Genomic DNA, 13,967 nt, shown 5'->3' with positions numbered 1-13,967 from the left:
TTTACAAGGCATATTACTAGTTTTAGCAGGAGAACTGCAAGATGCTTGATTCACAAACACATATGCAATTAAAAGGAAGAGGACAATAATGTACATAAATCGTTGTTGCCCCTGAATTCTGATGGTATGGTAAGCAAACATCTTGGCATTTGTTGGGGGGAGGAGGTTATTTATTTTGTTTAGGTTTTTTGGTGGCATTTTTTAACTGACATTCATCCAAGTACTGTTGACCTTTGAACTTTTATTTACATGTTCTGGTTTTGAAAAGCATCACTTCCTTCATTATGAACTCTTTCACCAGGCATGACAAAATGGTTTCTACTTCTTTTGTACATTAAGAGCGTATTTTTTATTCACTTTTGCTAACTTCTTAATTCGTACCATTACAGAATATGTCTCCTATGCTTTTAATTACAGAATTCCAAAAAAGGATACTTTGATCATAATGTTTTATTATTTGTATCCATTGCTATCTCAGGGTTAGTGCTTCATTACATCAATGCTCTGCAAGTTGTTAAAATAAAACAATCACTCCTCACATATTGCACAAACTAAAGAGACTTCACTGGCAAAATGTTGTAAAGCAAATAGAGATAGAGGTTGCTGAATAGTGTAAACCTGCTGTGGTTGTCCAGGGGTTGAACTCAATACTGATGCTTTACATGCAAGACCAGCCTGCTTGTTCAGCTTCTGCTTGGATTCTAGTTGATAAGTTTGGCATGAAATTAGATTTGTTCTATGTATTGTGTTCAGCTTACAGGAAGCAGGTTGCTGCATGTGTGTTCTTGGGGGGGGTTCTGTTTGTTTTCTGGGAATTTTTAAGTAGAAATTAGTCTGAAGCAAGTATATCAGGAAATCTGATCAGGATTAATAACAGACCTTTTCTTTTTCTCTCACAATCCCACCTCCACATTCAATCTACAGCATGTCATAATCTCTATTATTTAGCATCTCATTCCATTTTTTGTGGGACTTCCTCTACAGGGTTCACAAACTGCATTTATACTGAGTTATCTGATGTAATCTCTTATCCCTACTTTTTGACATCACAAAAGATCTTTGCAGTTGAATTTAGAGAGTATAAGCATGGTTTGTAATGCCATGCATTAGACTATGGTAGCCTTTTCTGTGCTCTGATTATTATGGGGTTTTTTAAGTTTTATTTCCTTCCCAAATCTGGAGATTTCCTGTAGGAAAGTAACGTTATCTTGTTACATCGAGCTGTCGTAATACAATGTATGGGTATATATATTATATATACTGGGTAAATTATGGTTAATAAACTTGGATGACCTCAATTTTCTAATATTTTATTAATTCTTGAAGAATATGTGATAGAAACAAAGATTTTAAAGGGTGTGAAAAGTCTGTTGAAAATAATTACCTGATAAATGTATTTATGTAGCAAACTTGTAATGGCTGTACAGTGCTGCTCAGGCTTATTTGTGGTGTGATTCTGGGGAATCGTACTTCATAACTGCAAGACAAATTTGCTGCAATTTGAAAAAAGTCCAAGCATTCTACTATGACAGAGAAGTTATAATTCCTGAACCATTTCTGCTGTGATCGTTATATGTTCTTTTCTTTGGCTTTCATCACTGAACTTCAAAGGAATAGTCATGACAATCATTATTGCTCTTGTTCCTGAATATCTTTTGGCAAATAGGGCATATTGTATAGCTGATTTTCAGAATGCTAAATACCTAGGGTGGTCGAGAATTTCAGCTCATGTTGTAGGTGGTCCATTTTTGTGAATATTATAGTTTGACATATGCTATGATGTTTGTAATAAGCTGTTGTTATAGAAAGGGGGACTGAGAAGGGTCCCCTTCAGGTTAGTCTCTCAAGCTTCCTTCTGCTTAAGCAGAATTGACATCCTCTTTGCAGTTTTTGTTTGTATATCAAATTCTTGTGTTGACAAACTCTAGTTCGCAAACTAGAATTTCCCCCTTAAGGTAACCTTTTTGAAAGGTGAATTTTCCAACTGTATATATAATAGAATTCCGTAAGTTAAATTGAGTTGATTGGGGGTTTTTAATGCAGCTATAAACCTTTCATTTCAGTTGTGCTATGGTTCCATTCTGGCTGACAAATTCTTACTGAAATGTGCCAGAGAATGAAGTATTTCTTTCTGCTGCTGCTAAGCAGCCCATAAATCAGAGCTGAGGCATCTGGCAAATATGTCATAAAGCTTGCTAAAATCCAGAGTCACCTGTAGTGAACTATAAAACAAACAGAAAACCCTTTTTCTAAATGGCCAGAAGTTTCCTTCTAGAGTTCATTGAATTGACCAATCTGTTTTGTTTTTCACACAGATTTATTTCTTTTTTCTCCTTCTCCATCACTTTTGAATTGTATCATGTGTCTCTAGGCCAAGACAGCAGGCATATTCATCTTTCTCATTCCCAAAATTGAACTGTACTGAGACAAAGACATGGTAAAACTGGCCTGTTTAGTACTGCCACTAGATAATCTGGCACCTGGGTTTCCCTGATTGGGTGTACTGCCCAGATGCATTCCTGGTCAAAGTCAGATGACACTGATTTTTACCTGCATTTCAGGACCACTGTATGCATGAAATAATACCCACTCTATGTTTCTTCCAAAGAGTGAACCTCATGGGAAAGTTTGTTGGCCTTTTCTCTCTCCTGGCAGTGTCACAGCTGAGGGAGATGGTGCTGTGAGGCTTGAAAAGACCCAGTACTGATATTGCTCATTTTGTTGTTTGGTTTCAGCAGTCTAGGCTGCTGCATTCCCTTTGGTATCCCAGCATCTTCCTGCTTCTTTATGTGAAAATGAAAATGAGCCGGCAGGGTGCGCTTGCAGCCCAGAAAGCCAATCATATCCTGGGCTGCATCAAAAGGAGTGTTACCAGCAGGTCAAAGGAGGTGATCCTGCCCCTCTACTCTGCTCTCGTGAGACCTCACTTGGAGTATTGTGTGCAGTTCTGGTGTCCTCAACATAAAAAGGACATGGAACTGTTGGAACAAGTCCAGAGGAGGGCCACGAGGATGATCAGGGGACTGGAGCACCTCCCATATGAAGACAGGCTGAGAAAGTTGGGTCTGTTCAGCCTGGAGAAGAGAAGGCTGCGTGGAGACCTCATAGCAGCCTTCCAGTATCTGAAGGGGGCATATAAGGATGCTGGTGAGGGACTCTTCATTAGGGACTGTAGTGACAGGACAAGGGGTAATGGGTTAAAACTTAGACAGGGGAAGCTTAGATTGGATCTAAGGAAGAAATTCTGTACTGTGAGGGTGGTGAGGTACTGGAATGGGTTGCCCAGGGAGGTAGTGAATGCTCCATCCCTGGCAGTGTTCAAGGCCAGGTTGGACAGAGCCTTGGGTGATATGGTGTAGTGTGGGGTGTCCCTGCCCATGGCAGGGGGGTTGGAACTAGATTATATTAATGTCCTTTCCAAGCCTAACTATTCTATGATTCTTTCGCATGCTCTGTAAGCATTGTGGAAGGCTTCTCCTTCCTTGAATGAGTTTCTGTCTCTGCTAAGCTTCTCCACAGGACTGTTATCTTCTCCCTCCCAGCCTCACTAGGTGCCTCTGAGTTGGCCAGAAAATCAGATTTTTTTTTTTTTGCTTTTGATCCATTCATTTAGATAGAAGAAAATCGCTTTTGTCCCACAGGTCCTCCAAGAGCTTTGTTGATGACTTCTGTGCAGTCAGGTCAAGCCCATATGCCTTCCTTCTTATCTCTCTCAAAAAAAGGGGGGGGGAGGAGGGAGAAGTAGCACAACAAAACCACCCTTCTGTGTCTCTTAGCACAATACAGGTGCTTTAATCTGAGAGTATGGCATTTTACTCCCTCCCCAGGAGTGTCATTTTTAATCTGCAGACCTGCTGCTTCTGGCAGTGCCCTTTCAGGATGTCAGGCCAGCACCTCATGCCAAATCTGTCCCACTGTCTCCCATAGTGAGTGCACCTACAGACTTTATTCTCTAAAGACACATTTTGTTGGAATAGGGTCCAAAAATTGCTGACTTAGAATAAGTTTTTTTTTCATTTAGAGGAAATTTGGGCAGCTGGCCAGGGCAGAAAAGCTTAAAAATAAATTAATCTCCAGTAAGCAGCATCTCTGCAGGGTGAATTGTTTCCTTGCAGTGTGCTCCAGCAACCTTCAGTTGCCTTCTGATTCAGACACTTTCAACACAGTCCTCTGGGCTTCTAGGAGACTTTCTGTGGATCATCTGAACATGCACTGTAGACCTGTGTTTCTCTCTTTTCCTCCCTAGAGTCTTCCAGCTAGCACCAGTGCAGCAACCTCCCTTCTTGTTATTCCGATTCCCCACTCTACATGTGAATAGGCTTTCTGAACCAAGCTTCCACATTCAGTTGTGGAGAACAAGCCAGTTTCATACTTCTTTAATCTGAAATACAGGCAGCAGTTTAGCTCTACTGCCATCTATGACCTCTTTAACCAAAAAGAATATGAAATATACAGTTAATTGAAAGCCATCTGACTTGTTATTTTACCTACACAAGCAGCTACAGACTGTCTCTGTTAGTGAAATTTTTAAAGGATGAATCTCTGTCCCCAAACTTTGCATTTGCATTGTTATTGTATATGCACAGCATTTACTATTGATTTTCAGTGACAATTATTATGGCATATTAAGGTGCAGAAGGTGGTCTTTCAGAAGGGTTAAGCTGATATTTCAAACTCCCCCAGGTGAGAAGTTTGTCACTGTTCCTGTGCAGCAGAATATGTACAATATAGGATTTGCCCTCTTGAAGTACAATTTGGAACCTGTATTAGTATTGCATTTCATACTGTTTAGTGATAGGTCCACGGGGTATGGCCTTTGGAATGAGTGCAGAGCTGGAGGTAAAATGTGTAAAATTTCGGTGCATGGTTTTGAGCTTCAGGTCTTTCTATCAGTTTTCTCTTATCCTCACAGTGGTTTCTGATGCTATTCTGGGTCAGTGTTGATTGAGAGAATATTGTGCTAGTAATTCAGGAGCACTATTCTTTCTCTTGGCCTTTTGGCCTGTATTTTTGTAGTTAAATATAAGGTGATTTTAGAGACTGGAAGTATTTTGATTGCTTGTCCTTGAAAATAAAAGGAGGACAATTCCACATAAAGGCTTTTGTTGACTTCTTGTCCTGTGTTGGAAGATACATCCTTATGCATCTCTTCCCTAAAAAATGTGTGGAGAGCACGTTTCTGTTCAGGGCTCTAGGTGCTACGGAATTTCATGGGGTAAATTGAAGTATACCAATATATAAGGCATCTTTTGGGGGGCTATTGCTATACAAGCATGATTCAGATGAGTGGCGTTAGTGGTACAATTTCTGCTGCCTTCACAAGATTTTGAATCAAGTCCTGAAACAGAGTCTGTAGTAGGGGTCATTTGTTAATAATTGTTCCTGAGTTGCTGTCTACAGGATGTCAGTACTGAATTATTCTCAATTTGCTACTGATCTGTTGATAATATCAGTTATAAGATATACACAGAATTCAAGGATAACATATCAGTTACATTGTTAATGTGTTTTGGAGCCTCCTTAGTCTTGCTAGGTGTCTGAAAGATCATAATCCGATGTAAGATACCTGTATTAGACTCCCTTATAGGTGATTGAAAGAGACTTCCAGAAAGTGATTTATTTTATCTAACGAGATATAATGAATCTCCTCCTGTATTACTGTGTCATCATTGCTGAGTGATGAAAAAATTCTAGGGAATGTGTAAATTGGCACTGAGTGTCTGCCTTGCCAGCTCATGAGCAATGTGGATCTATTTGGGTGCCTGAAACAACGGGTGTTTGTTTCAGAGTTTTATTGCTAAACTTGAGAAAGTTTGACTGAAATATATATAAGGAGTTCACAACCCTAATGAACTGTTATACTCGCAGAATAATTCAGGTTGAAAAAGAATCTCAGGAGGTCATCTTGCCCGGCCTTCTGCTCAAATCAGGGTCATGTATGTTATTTCAAAGTGTGATATTGATTCACATTTAGAAAGATTTTCTTTCAGCTCCTAGGCTGAAAACACGTCAGAAACAAGTATTTGCAGTCTCACAGCAGAACGTGACTCTTCTGGTGCAGAAATAACTATGTGTGGTTCTCTTAGCTTAGAACATGGCCACATTTTAAGACCGTAACTTTGTTTCAGTATTAGTAATAAATCCAATTGAAGACATTGTTCAGTTTTGTAGTTACAAGAACAGCAGCTGTAAGAAATTCTAAGTCCTAGTAATGTACATTGATAGAGAATACGGGGGTGGGTTGAGAGATGATTAAATCAAGTATGCAGCTTTCGTCCCACTTAAGGGTGTCTACATGCAGTTTTCTCTCCTTTTTAAGTGTGAGCACTTTGAATTTCTCACACATATCTGCAAGGGTCTGAAAAAGAGAGCTGAATTTTTTGATTGAATTTTTAATTGACTTATAAAGTATCTTAGTCACTGAAATGTGGAATTGACATAAATTTACAATGCACAAGGTGCCAGAAAGCATTAATCAGGAATCATAGACATTTGTTCATAAGAAGGTGAAGACAGAATGTATGTTCAACCTGTATCATTTTTTATTGCGCTTCATTTGTTGTGTTTAATAGTCAAGCTGTGCTAAACCTGTATTGCAGTGAGCAGATACATTAATAAAAAGAGGCTGTCATCAAGAAGTTGATTTAGGAAAAGGAAGATATGGTCATGCATCAATAGCTGGTGCTGCTTACTCTGTATCATAGAACCATAGAATAGTTAGGGTTGGAAAGGACCTTAAGATCATCTAGTTCCAACCCCCCTGCCATGGGTAGGGATGACTCACCCTGTACCATGAAGAGAAAGATGTTAGTTAAGGTGGTAAATGCATAATTAAACTTCAGTGATTGGTTTGTAACACCTATATGGCAAAATCCAGACTTCCTGGTTTCTAGTGCTGTATACATAAGTTAGCTGAGAATTTAAACTGATAGAAGTTTAAATGTTAAATATTCTTTTCATTACAGTGTAAAAGCCTGTGTCAAGGAGATTTTGACTTTTCATGTGCCTTCAGACACTTATGCATTGCCTTTTGCTCAAGATTGTCTCAAACATACCGGTGTCAAGCAGACCTGGTAGTTATGGAGGTTAGGAATGGTTTTCTTTCTCAGTCATTTCTTATTAAATAACATTCTGAAGCAAAGAGATTTAAGGGGAAAACAGGGTTGGTAAAACTGAATTCTCTTTTTTTATATCAAAGTCAAGATCAAGTATTTTCAAGATTAGATTAAGTCTTACATCTGAACATCCCTATTGCCTGACTGCCTGGATTTGCAGGGATTTTTCTCTACTGTTAATGGTCTAAAGAAATGGTCTTTCAACTAAGAAGGTAGGCTTCTGCTGTGGACAGTAGAGAGAAAATGATTGTTCATCTCACTTATTTCTGTCACCTCAAGGCTTGGATCTTACAGTGTGTCAGAACCTAGAGAAGTAACCACAGACTCTATGGCTAAATTCTGGGTAACTGAAGGTAAGCAAGTAGTATCTCATCAGAATTTGTTCTGATAATGCAGAACAAGTACTGCCCTGCTCCCATTTAATTAGCTTAGTAGATTTTGCAAGGGCGATTAGTGAAAAAGCACAGCAGTGTTTCAGTCACTCAAAACAGCGGAAATAACTGTATACAGGCTCAGCTCAAAGACAGTGAATAATACCACTTTCACAGATGTGTTTTTCACTGTAATACCAAGTCAAAGAATCACACAGCATTTCATTCCATAAAATAAGATCAAAGTTCCTCACAAATACTAATCCTAATCCAACCCTAGATCACTATTCCACATAGTAGAATAACTTGTGGGGAAATGCCTGGAAAATGCCTGTATTTCTGTTTTAAATGACAGTTTCAAGAGAATCATCTTCAGTATTGAACCATGACAGCTTATGTAGATGATAGTGGTAATTTTAAATTATGCCATATAATGGTTTAAAGTTTATAAACCTTAAAGTCTTTATAACAGGTTTTATAAGTTTGTATTCACAGTCAGTATTACTTCAAATTCAATTCTGAGTGCAAGTCATAGAAGTTGCAAAATCTTGTGGAGGTGGCCGAGGAAAGCCTAGATTCAGTATGAATGCCAAAGCCAACACCACCAAAAAACAATAAGCAGGTAACAGATGTGCCTTTTCACTTCATTGATGCACATTGCACAGATACAAGATGCCCCGAGCTGAATGGTACTTTTAATTTGAGATAAACAATTTAAGATAAAAAGTTCGGTTCTGTTCTGCACAAGATAGAAAGCAATTACACTGTAACTGTATCCACTTTTCTCACTCGTAAGATTGACATTTCAAACAATTCATTATTAATTTTCATCTCTGTTTCTCAGTATGTTCATGCTGAGAAGTGCTACTTATCTTTTGAAGATTTGGAGTTCTGAACAGAAAAGTGCATATAATTCAGTCATATATTCCATAAAACATACAAACGTAGAAATGCAAATGTCTCAAAATGGTGAAGTAATTTTAAAAGTACTTTTAAATCTATGAGGAATTAGCCCAAATCTACAAAGTGGTTTTGAAAAACCAAATTTTGTGACAGCCTTATATTAACAAATAAGTGTATCAAAACAGGTGTTTCCAGCCTGTTCTGTTACAGGCTTCAATTAATGGAACTGAGCTAGTTTTCTCCTATGTAAGATGCAAAGTAACCGTATCTCCTGAAATCTTTATCAACCTAAGTGATTTTCAAATTATAGTAATCACTTATATGGAATTTCTTACTAAAAGCAGCATTCTTTGAATAAACTAAAGCTCCTGTTCATAGCACGAGAGTAGAATTGGCACTTGATAGAGAAAAGCAACATCCTTTTTTTCTTGCATGTGAAGACCCTGAGAATGCGCCTGGGGCACTGTAGTTGCAAAGGATGTTGGAGATGGAGCAGAGAAATGGAAGAATGTGTGTGGTTAAATTTATGCTATTTATAGATTGTTTCTAGTCATCTTAATAGTAATTTTCTCTGTGCATGTGCATCCTTGCACTCTCTAAATTGGCGCAGTTTTTCTTGCAAAGTCTCATACAATCTTAGTTCCTGAGTTAGGTGCTCACAGGGTGAAGTGTCACTACAAAATGGCCCTTTACCCACATGTAGTTTTTCAGACAGACTGTTTCAGTGTCCCCAGATTCATCTTCTGCAGGTTTCAGAGTGATGGCTGCCTAAAAAAAAAAGAGTATTAGGGACAAAAGCTAAACACCCTTCACAAAGGTGACACAGAAAATTCAGGTTTCAGAGATGTAAAAGATTGCTGTGCCCCTGCACAGGAGGATTGTGCTGCCATGGGTTTGTTGAGCCTTGAGAAGAGAAGACCTACAGGAGACCTTACAACCATCTTCCAGTGCTTGAAGGGTGGCTACAAAGAAGATGGAGACTCCATTTTTACAAGGATCCACATGGAAAAGAGGAGGGGTGATAGGCACAAGTTACTCCTGAGGAGATTCCGATTGAACTCAAGAGGAAAACTTTTCACAATGAGAACAATCAGGCATCGGAATAATCTCCCTAGGGAAGTGGTGTATTCCTCAACACTTGTAAGATTTGGCTGGACAGGGTGCTGTGCCCTTTAGTCTAAGTCATGCTTTGCCAAGAAAGATTGGATCTGATTATCCCTGAGGTTCCTTCCAACCTGGTATTCTGTGATTCTATGATGCAGCTAACACAGAAGTAAAGCACCTGTGGATATGCAACACAGATATTTGTCACCATCCATTAAATAAATATTTGCACCGTAAAATGTCTCATTTTCTCAGGATAAAAATATGACAAATGTAAAAGATACCACTGTAGGTGTTCAAAGAATGCAAGATCAGGAAACAGTATGGTTGTCTGGATTCTTACAACTGGCATTGTAACTAAATCTCACTGTAGTTAAATAGAATCAGTTTGTCTTTCCATTCCTGGCTGTTAGGTGGTTATGCAACATTGCTGGTTGCTGACAGTTGCTGCAGTATACACAGAAGGTGACTGCATTTCTTTATTGGGTTATATACCTTCTGTGTCAAAATGCAGGTGATGATAGTGTTAGTTTAGTCGTAACAGTTATGAAAGGGGAACTCAGTCTCATACTTGCTGGTTTCTGCATGGCATCCCTAGGCGACTCTGGTGTCTTACAGAATAGTTGTTCTTCATGAAGTACTTTGATGTAGGATTTGCTTGATTGTAAGAACTAAGTCATACACACTAGTTATTTCCATCATTTATCATTTGGTTTAATATTACAGGCCCTTGTTTAAGATAACATTATTAAAACTTCAAATATCCTTTTGATTACAGAAAGCAGAATAATGGTCTTTTGCTGCAGCCTGTGCAAATGAATTCTTGCATTTCCTCATGAATGTTGCATCTTTATGTGCATGTAGTATCTCCAACAAGGCACTGTCCATGACTGGCTGGAAGCACTGTCACTATATGTTAGCTTTCTGGAGTTCTTTTGGATATTAGCTGATAAATCAGCTTGCACCCCTTTTTAGCAAGCAATTTTTTAAAAATCCAAATCTGCTGTTTCATGCTTATAACTGCTGTGATTGAATAGCAGTAGCTTTATAATATGCAGTTATGAAATATTAAAAGGGTAACAAATTCTCATCATCTGAGATAAGTGAGGAAATAATCAATTTGCCGAGGGGCCTTATTATCATAATTCCATAAGGTAAAACTGTGATTCTGGTACTTAATATCTCAATGGGCTCAATTAAACAAAAATAAAGAAATGTGGTTTTCCTCCCAAGGAAAGGCTAGAGAACCCTTAGAATCAGCTTCAAAGACCCATTGATCTCTCCATGGCATCTCTATGAAATTATTTGAGATCTGGTATTACTGATAAAATCTTTAGTATTATTATGTTTTTCATTTTTCTTTTGCTTCCTCTTGTGGCTGCATTATGCAAGAAAGAGATTGTGCAGACTTGAAAAAGATACAGTGACTGCCCCCTAGAGTAAGCAATTTTATGTATGTATAATGTATAATACTTTATAATGATAGATTAGACTTCAGGACTTGATCTAAGCACTTTACATGCATTACTGCTTAAACCCGTGCTTTTAGTGTGGAAATGTAATGTGTAGTGCAAATGGAAAGATCAGATTAAGACAAAAGAATACAATATTTTATTAAAGCTTACAATTGAAAGATTTTTTAAGGCTTTTTTTTTTTTAAAGAACTTGATAATTGAATATCTTAGATACAATCACTCCTATATTCCACACCAAAGATTTTGAACAAACCTAATCAGAGAACTACCTCCAAAGAGATAATTTTGAGAACTGGAGAGCCCTACCCTACAGAAAGAAATGGAAATCTACCTTGTTGCTGGTGCATTATAAACCCTGATGATTGTGCAAGGAAGGAATGACCAATAAAATTCACAAGTTACTCTGTGGGCAGTCTTAACTGTTAAGTAATTGCTAACAGCCTGGGATGCATATACTATGAAATTAATGTGGGTATTAAATGATCCTGTGCCAGTTTACCCCCTTCTAGTTCTTGGTAAGCCTAAAAAGTTAACAGTAACTTCAGCCCACTTTCTCAGTTTGTGTAGGGAAGGCTTCAGTCTGCCCGTGCATCACAAGACAGAATTTGGTCTTACTGAATCCGCTAGGCTTGGAAGTGACCTCTAGAGGTGAGCTACTCCAACTTTCTGCTAACATAAGAGCAAGTTGCTCAGGACCTTGTCCAGTTAATGAAGGGATGGAGATCCCTGAACTTGCCTGAGCAATCTTTTGCATTGTTTAGCCACCCTCGTACTAAAAATTCTCTTCCTAGCATCAGTTTGAATTTCCTGTGATCCAGCTTGCATCTTTTGCTTTTTTTTGTTAGGCTCATCTTATAGTTACACAGTCTAACTCCATCTTCTCTACACCATCCCATTAAGTAGTTGTAGACAGCAGTTACGATCTCTCCTTAACCTTCTCTTAATGCCCAAAAAATGCAGTTCTTGTGTGCCGTGTGTTCCAGCCTCTGACAGTCTTTGTTCCAGGATTGCAATGTCCTTCTTGTTCTGGGAAGACCCAAACTGGATGTTAACACATCAAGATGCAGTCCAGAGGCAGAATTATTTGAGTTTAGAGGAGGAATCATTTCTGTGATTGGTTGGCCTGACTGTTTAATGCAGCCCAGGATGTGGTTGGTGGCCTTTGCTGCAAGGGCACACTGTGAGCTTAGGCTCAACTTGCCCACCAGAACCCATAAGTTTTGAAGGGTTTTCTAAAACCTGTTTTCCAACTGGTTGACACTGGCCTTGTGCTGATACAGGGGGTTATTTCATCTTGAGCATGGGACTTTACATTTGCCTTTGTTGGACTTCAAAGTTCATGTCCAGCTGTCCATCTGAATAGCAGTATTGTCCTCCAGTATATTAACTACTCCTCCAAGCATCACAGTGTTCACAGTCTTTCTGAGAATGCTTTCTGTATCCTATAATTCAGGTTGCTAATGAAGATGTAAAACAGTATTGCCCCCTGTGGGACACCACTAGTAACCATCTGCCAGCTGGATTTTGTACTGGCAACCACCATTTTTTTGAGCCCAGGACTCCAGGCAGTTTTCCACCTACAGTATCATCCACTTACCTGGTGAAAATCTCAGTGAGGATGCTATAGTGAGTAAGAAGTGCATAAGCTGACATACTTATTTCATACCATGCAGAGTAAACTCTGTAATTCCTAGATGAGAAGTGGATAAGTACAATTTAAATGTGTTTAATCTCAGTAACGTCATTGCATATGCAGAAGTTACTTCAGGACAAGGTTCACCAAATTTTAAAATACAATTTCAGTGTAACAGTGAATAAGGACCAGGGTCAAATCATCTTACTGTGAAATAAAGGTCATAATAGGATATTTGCTGCTAAATTCACTTAGACACGGAACTTTGCTTTATTTGCCAGAGAGGGAATTATAATAATAACAGAAAACATTGTGGTTTTAGTAAGGCACTGTATTTGTATATTTTAAAAGAGAAGTACTGTGGAACCTTTTTAACTGTCTTTGGAACTGGTTACTTGAAAATCAGTGGAAATAAATGTAGTTTCCCTACTTTTCAGTAACAATGGCTGTTATTCTCAGTAATCACATGTAAACCAATAGATTCTGACTGATCTGATATGTAATTGTATAGCAATAACATGAATTTTTAATTATTCCAGATAAATAGAAAAAATGGTTATGGTAAGAAATATAATCACAAACACTCTAATGTCCAAAGGCATTTTTATTCTCTCATTTATTGCAGCTTTCTTCAGCTTCACCTCTGTGTATCAGCAGCAGAATTATCTCCATATTAAAATGATATAGTGTCTTTAATTAAATCCTTATATATGTGAATATATATACACACAAATTACATGTGTGTATGTTTGTATGTAGGTATGTAGATAGATAATAATTCGTCCTTTTACCTGCACCAGACAGGAAGAGAGGCTGTGTTGGGGAGTAAACATCATACAGAAAGATACTCCATTCATTTAAAAACATAGCATGCAATTGCAACAACCAGAATACAGTCTTGTAGCTTAGTCTTACTGTCTTGGAAGTTAAAAGGATTTTTTTTCATCAGATTCCTGAGAAGCAGGATTCTACTCAGAGTAACAAAGCAACATTGTTAAGATAGAATGAGTAGCCTGCAAAGGTGCTAATCATCATAACAATGTCAAACAATGGTGAGGTCTACTTTAAATCAGTTAGTGAAAATACAGCTGTTTTGTACCATGCTAATAACATCTGGGTAGAATTTTTAGATGCTGGATGGTACATTAAGAATGTATTTCTATTTTCAGTCAAGACGTAGGTTATAAGCAGACTGTTTTAAAGGGGCTAATAGTTTATTCTGAAAAATAGAGTTGAATGCCAGTTAAGTCACTTTGGTCCTTTGAAAATGTTGCACTTTCTCCAGTAGGTGTATATATAGAAATAAATTTGTGTTAAACATATTACATTAAACAGTTCCTTTCTTCAGTAGTAGAATTTCTGTTTT

General features: G+C 38.1%; 1 protein-coding gene across 2 annotated transcripts in view; it reads left to right on the top strand.

Annotated features, from left to right (window-relative positions):
* CTNND2 (catenin delta 2) overlaps positions 1–13,967 on the top strand; it is a 646,172-nt gene that overhangs the window by 570,668 nt on the left and 61,537 nt on the right. The window lies entirely within an intron of this gene.

This window comes from Melopsittacus undulatus, chromosome 1, assembly GCF_012275295.1.
Source record: "Melopsittacus undulatus isolate bMelUnd1 chromosome 1, bMelUnd1.mat.Z, whole genome shotgun sequence".
Taxonomy (NCBI): Eukaryota; Metazoa; Chordata; class Aves; order Psittaciformes; family Psittaculidae; genus Melopsittacus; species Melopsittacus undulatus.
Note: the sequence above shows the minus strand (reverse complement) of the source record. Positions and strands in the feature narration are given on the sequence as shown.